The sequence below is a fragment of the Aplysia californica genome, unplaced genomic scaffold, assembly GCF_000002075.1.
Source record: "Aplysia californica isolate F4 #8 unplaced genomic scaffold, AplCal3.0 scaffold00658, whole genome shotgun sequence".
Taxonomy (NCBI): domain Eukaryota; kingdom Metazoa; phylum Mollusca; class Gastropoda; order Aplysiida; family Aplysiidae; genus Aplysia; species Aplysia californica.
In genome coordinates this window covers 281,880-288,678 of record NW_004797928.1, presented here as the reverse complement: position 1 = coordinate 288,678, position 6,799 = coordinate 281,880, and the positions used below count along the sequence as shown (strand labels likewise).

General features: G+C 43.2%; 1 long non-coding RNA gene across 1 annotated transcript; it reads left to right on the top strand.

Moving 5' to 3' along the window:
- The first annotated feature begins 593 nt into the window (after positions 1 to 593).
- Positions 594 to 2,318, top strand: LOC101855215. The gene is made up of 2 exons (XR_220954.1): positions 594 to 772; positions 1,728 to 2,318. It is a non-coding gene; the product is annotated as an uncharacterized LOC101855215 (long non-coding RNA).
- The last annotated feature ends 4,481 nt before the right edge of the window (positions 2,319 to 6,799 follow it).

Genomic DNA, 6,799 nt, shown 5'->3' with positions numbered 1-6,799 from the left:
ACTGAACAAGAAAGTTTCAATATTTTAAATCCAGTCAGGGGTGGTGAGGCCCCTAAAAATGGTGTTTGGGGTGAAAACTGGGGTCATCCCTAATTGTATTTCCTGAACAATTGTCCAAAAACGTATGTATGCGTTTCTGCAAAATATTGTGTAAAATTGTAGAGCAGGGTGGAAGAGACTTTGGAGAAAATGTCTTAAAAGCATGCTTTTTTTTACCTCTTATGTTTCAGTTTCTGCTGTGAATATTAAGTTGTAGCCATGTTTTGGTTTGAAATGCTTTGAAGGTTTTTGCTTATTCTGGCCTTTTTTATGATCTATATGGGCCGTTTTCTCTATTTTCCACGCTTCCTCTTTTCTGCTTTTCCTTATTCGATTTTAATTTAAATTTTCATGTTTACACCTAAAACTATCACGGAGGAATTGTTTTGATTACGTGTTTAAAAAAGATTGATAAACTGCTTCAGAACTGAGAAAACCATAGTAAAAATTCGACTCAAAAGCTTTAAAAATCTTGCATCGATCTTTTATTTGCCGGAATTTTTTTTTCTACTGTAGACTTATCAAATGTTAACATTTGTTTTTATCAACAGGCGCAGATTGAGAGCGGCCTAGACAGGTTGTGTGACTTCGCCCCCAATCCCCTGAGGCCTAAGTGTGAGAACTTGGTCCAACAACGCGGGTCACTTCTGGTCCAACTGCTGCAGCAGATTCCTAAAGACCGTCTGTGCATCCTCATCTGCCGCTCCAACAACGCTGAAAACTAGATCTAGAGGTACCTCCTGGGGCGTTCCAATAACTGTTGAGAATATTCTTTTCTTCTCTGGATCTAGACGTAATCCTGGGCCTTTCCAGTGACTGTTTAGAATCTTCGTTTCTACTCTGGATCTAGGGGTTATTCTTGGGCTTTCCAATAACTGTTTAGGGGGTGAATGTTTTTTTGTTTACGCTTTCATATTTTTGTTCTCGCGGTATTTTCTCGAGCGTCTTGACTTTGGCTAGGGCCCTGGATCCTGCTCGGGCAAAGCCCAATTATTTTTTAAAATCGGAGAATCGGGGTCTATTTTGTCATGTGCAGGATTCTACGTGGTGCTCTGTTCACACAAAAGGCTTTTTTTCTCTCTAAAAATTCCGGTATTTTTTCTCCATTTGAGCTCCCCCCCCCCTCATAACTGTTACCATATTTAAGTTTTTGGACCCTTGTTCAGTTTCTCTATAACCGAACAAATATACACACCAATGAAACCAAACTCCTACAGGTAGGACAATGCCCACTTTTGGTAAAGGTCAAGATTTCTGGAAACCCCCGAAATCTGCGTTGCCCGCTTGTCCTTAAAAGTGCAAATTTATGAACATTATTTGCATTCGTCTTTTAATTACTCGTGTGGAGTCGGAAGTCCGATAACGAGCTTTATGCGCTTCACATGTACCTGTATCAATAGTACTGTTAACTTGGAGGCTTGTTCAATCGATCAAATCATTTTGTCTTAAAATTATATACGAAGTAGATATACAGTATCGCATTGTTACCTGCACTTAAAATTAGCACTGCATACATACAGACTATTTGAGTATGGGGGGATTAATCACTATGCTTTATTACATTATACAACGTACACCAATTGACTAATAAAAGCAGTAAATGTTCCTGTATTAGTATACCTACTTTTGCCTACCCCTTGTATGTTGCGTCGACCCTTCACGGACACATTTCTACATTTCTGGTACAGGAAGATTGTGTGAGCCCCTGCTGTGAGTGAGATGAAGGACCGAGTGTGTATAGTTGTCGCGGGAATTGTCTCCACGAAGTTCGGCCACGCCAGGGAGTGCGTCCATGCCATGTCCACACGGGTGACGTCACAAGACCTCGTCCCATCGGTCACTCTGTTCGTCCGTTGGTGCTCCACTTCTTGCCACAGCAGGCCCGCGTCTTCCCCAGTCTCTGATGACGTATTATGTAGACCATTGTTGGCTTGTTTTATGTAGTAGACCATTGTTGGCTTCTTGTTTTATGATGTTGTAGACAACTATTGTATTTGTTGTAGACCGCTGTTGATGTAGCTCTATTGTTTTATAAAGTTGTAGACCATTTGTGCTTTTATGAAGTTGTAGATCACTGGATCTCACGTTCATCAGTGTCTTTCTTCGTCTCTTTGCCTTGCAGCACTTGATCAGACTTGTACAAGACTACGTACAAAAGGTGAAACTCTGTGAAATTACAGAATGTTTAGACGATTTGTATGTCGTCCTTGTTCAGCTTGCTTAGAATTTCAAATTGTTATTCACAACCCTCAATGGTAATTGATGGTACGATATGCACGCAAAAAAACCCAACATAAAATGTAATTCTGGTAATTATTAATTTTTTGGTGTACCAATCCATGGAATTGGTATGAAAAAAATGTCCTCATCAAATGAATAAAAAAAAATCTGAATAAAACTTGAAAAGCGTTGCTTGAATATATTCCAGTTTTTCAATACATAAATACCATCTCTCATCATATCTCGCCATTTAGATCTATATTTAACATGTCATTCTCTCATATCCTTGATATGCATCTATATTCCTTGAATCTGCCTGTAGGTTACACCTGGGTTCGTTATACACCATTGGATACCACCACGCACACCTTTCCCACTAATTAGTTGGCCTCAAATCTCGTATAAATGGTTAATTATTTACGGAGAAAGGCCAAGGTGAAAATGGTTGGGTCACAACTTCCAAATCTAAGCTGCTTTTCTTGTGTGCATGCCGAGAAAACGCATGAACTGAGTACATTCCTTTTCTTCTCCGCTCCTTTTCGTTTCCAGCCTGACCCATTTCCCTGATCGACATAAAAATGGGAGAGAAACGAATGTGACATGTTTTTGTCTCCGCTCGTTATCCGTTCCTAACATTCGGTGTTGTCATTAACACTGTAGATCTAGATCTTCTACATCGTATTGAGTTTGCTACCCCTGTGTTGAGCAATAATGGAGGCTTTTAAATTCTTTTGGATGAAAAGACGCCGTGTCCCAAAACGGTAATATTTTCTACGAAGAGGTGATTTTGGAAAATAATGATCTTTTGGGTGAAGTTTTAAGGGATGAGGAAAAATGTTTCCTACATTCGGATACGACCTGAAACTTTTCAAACCCTTCATCTCATTAGACATCCAACTTGCTCACATAGAGCTAGCACTAGCAGACTGCAGGTGGCTTTAGCAAAGCCGACAGGCAAACCACATGAGTTAAATGCGTAACAATATATTAACGATTAATTTTATAGATTCTACTACATAGATCTATGTAGTAGGTATAATATGTTTAATGAATGTCGTTGATACTTATGACATTATGCGGGGATGTACACGACTCAATGGACAGTCGTATTTTGGGACATTCCTTTCGTCCTCATGTGTAGAGATGGTAGAGGGGGCTCTCATGGCCTGGAGGTTAGGCGGACCTCCCAATAGACGGCACACGGCACGCGGCACATGACTTGTCGGCACGTGCCGTGCCACAGGCTAATACCCTTCCCTCCATAGGCCATAGCACGACATCACAACACAACACATCACAACCATGGATTCGTCGGATGAAGATACTCTGATCATGTTAGCAATTTTAAAGAATCGGAAGAAGGGATAAAGCGGATCATGTGGTGCAGAAAACATTTTCTATTGAGTAGTAGAGTTTCATCGAACTTTCAGCTCCTTGATGCGACGTAGAGATGAGACATTGTTCAACTACCTAGTGTCATACAGAACGTACGATGAACTGAAGAACCAATTGGTTGTAATTATCGGGAACCAATATCAGAAGAAAAATTTGTGATACTCCGGTTTTTTATTTTTTATTTTTTAATTTATTTTTTGGGTTCCCAAAGAAGCGGTCGGTCTCTCACAAGTTCAATAATTTCTTTCTTGTAGTTATCCATTTTGACAGCACACGACACGAAACGAGCAATGCAGCAAAGCGAGACACGCAATGTTTCGTCGTGGCTGTGTCGTGCCGTCAATGGAGTGTGCAACTCTAAATGGTAGTGTTTAATTTTATTTCGCACGCGTGCCATGTGCTGTCTGCTGCGTGCCGTCTATGGAGGGTCTGCCCCTTAAAGTGTTAACCCCCAGTGGGTCGGGGGGATATAAACAGACCCACTGCTCCGCCAGCAGGAGGTGCAACCCCTTCACTGGCGATTTGTCGCCCATGGACATCTACGCTCAGGTGCACATGGGCGATACTTGCTTTGGTGTATCGTCTGTCTTCTATCATCTTTGTTCCTTCTTCTTTCGTCCTTCCCCGAGCTGACCGGGGAATAAAATAAAAATTGTTGGCTGTCCCATCAACAGGGGGTGTAACCCCCACGCTGGTGGGATGCCACTCGCACGTCACTAGCTCTCTGACGTAGGGGTGGCATCTTTTGTCCGCTCTTGCAAGGTCTTCTATCCATCTATCTTTCTTTCCGTTCTGTCGACCGAAGGTCCGGTCCAGCAAAAATAAGACCCCAAATCCCCGCAACGCGAGGCACCCCGTTGACCGTGGGGTGCGACCCGTACGACGGAGAAGGGGACCCTGGTGGCTGAGGTGTGGCTTTCCTCACCAACACGCCACTTTGGCCCTGGATTCGGTCTAGACGGGCGGGTGCAGTGGCCTACTGCACTCAATCGGTTGCGACCGGTTCATAGAACCGGTTTTGGCCAATCTTGGTTAGAAGGCAAGATTTCTTGCCGTCTGATTGGGAGTATACCTCCAAGGTAGCCCTGACACCAGCTATGGACTTCCGAGCGGTGTCCCCTTGTTGGACTCGGTGGCGGGTGGGGAGCCCTGGAGATGAATAAAAACGATTTTTATATGGATATGAAAACAAAAATTTCTCCCCCTACCCCAATTCCCAACAAGTCCCTATCAGGAGGAGCGGGTGCAAATCCTGACCAGGGCAAGAGAAAACGGATGAGACAAGACGACAATGTCAGTATCTGGGACCTGCCCAGACAAACATCGCTAGGATGGTCACCTTATTTGGTGATCTCCTCAGCTGATGAGTCTAAAAAAGTTACTTCTTTAAGCGTCTTTGCCATTGGCAAAGCTCTCAGAGCCTGTGGCATCCCCAGACCAAAGAAAGTCTCCCCCCAGGGGTCTGGCGACCTCTTGGTGGAGGTTGCCAACGTGGCCGATTCCGTACAATTACGGAAATGTACGTCGTTTGGCGGCATCCCTGTAAGTGTTGAGCCTCACAGGAGTCTCAATACTTCCAAGGGTGTTGTAAAGAGCCGTGACCTAGACGGCTGTACGGAGGAAGAAATGGTGCAAGAAATAGGTGTCACCCACGCTCGTCGTGTCATAGTGCGACGAGATGGGAAAGAGATCCGCACCAACACATGGATACTGTCTTTCGACTGTCCAAGACCTCCTACCAAACTGACGATAGAGTACTTGGAACTAGAGGTAAAACCTTACGTTCCTAACCCGATGCGCTGTTTTAATTGCCAGCGCTTCGGGCATACACAATTAAGATGCCGGCGAAATGCTGTTTGCCCTCGCTGTGGCAAGGAGGGTCATGCAGAGGAATCCTGCACGTCAGTTCCTCGGTGCCCAAATTGCCAGCAGGGAGGACATCCAGCATATTCGAGGGAATGTCCCAAGTACTCACAAGAAAAGGCGTCTTGCTACTGTTATACCAATCCCAAAACCAGGAAAAGATCACTCTAACCCTTCAAACTACCGTCCCATAGCCCTTACAAACTGTTTCTGTAAACTTATGGAAAAACTTATTAACAAACGTCTAATGTGGTTTCTCGAAACCTCAAACTCCTTATCCAATTTTCAATGCGGTTTTCGCAAAAATCACTTTAATATTGACCATCTCGTCCGACTTGAAACTTTCATTCGGGAAGCTTTCATTCGAAAAGAGCACCGTGTGGCTATTTTTTTCGACTTAGAAAAAGCCTTCGACACCACATGGAAACATGGTATTCTGAAAGACCTGCATGACTTGGGCTTACGCGGAAATCTTCCAGAATTTATACGAAACTTTTTGAAAGATCGATCATTTCAAGTAAAAGTAGGTTCAACATTATCAAATTTACACACCCAAGAAGAAGGCGCCCCCCAGGGAAGCATCTTATCGCCCATTCTTTTCGAAATCAAAATCAATTCCATCACAAAAACCCTTCAAAACAATATTGACTGCTCATTTTATGTTGACGACTTCCTGATCTGCTATAAATCCAAATCCAAAATGGATCACATTGAACGTCAGCTTCAGCTTCAACTCCATAAACTGGAAACTTGGGCAAACGGGCACGGGTTCAAATTTTCCACATTAAAAACAAACTGTGTACATTTTTGTCTGTCGCACACGTGTGTGCGACAACCAGATTTATATTTGTTTGGAGAGAAAATTCCTGTTAAAAAACAAGCTCGTTTCCTAGGCTTAATCTTCGACAATAAACTTTCTTTCCTACCACACTTGAAAGACCTAAAGACGAGGTGCCAGAGTGCTCTCAACGCCTTAAAAGTATTATCCAATCCTGAATGGGGAGGAGATACTGAAATACTCATTCAACTTTACCGTTCTCTTGTCCGTTCCAGGCTTGACTATGCCAGTCCTGTTTACGGATCAGCCAGAAAGTCTTACCTTAAAATGTTAGACCCTGTTCAGAACCAAGGCCTTCGCCTTTCCCTAGGCGCTTTCCGTACTTCATCTGTGGAATGTTTACAGGCAGAAGCGCATGAACCATCTTTGGAATTTAGAAGGAAAAAACTCTCTTTGCAGTACGCTTTGAAACTTAACTCAGTACCCCAAAACCCAGCCCACAAA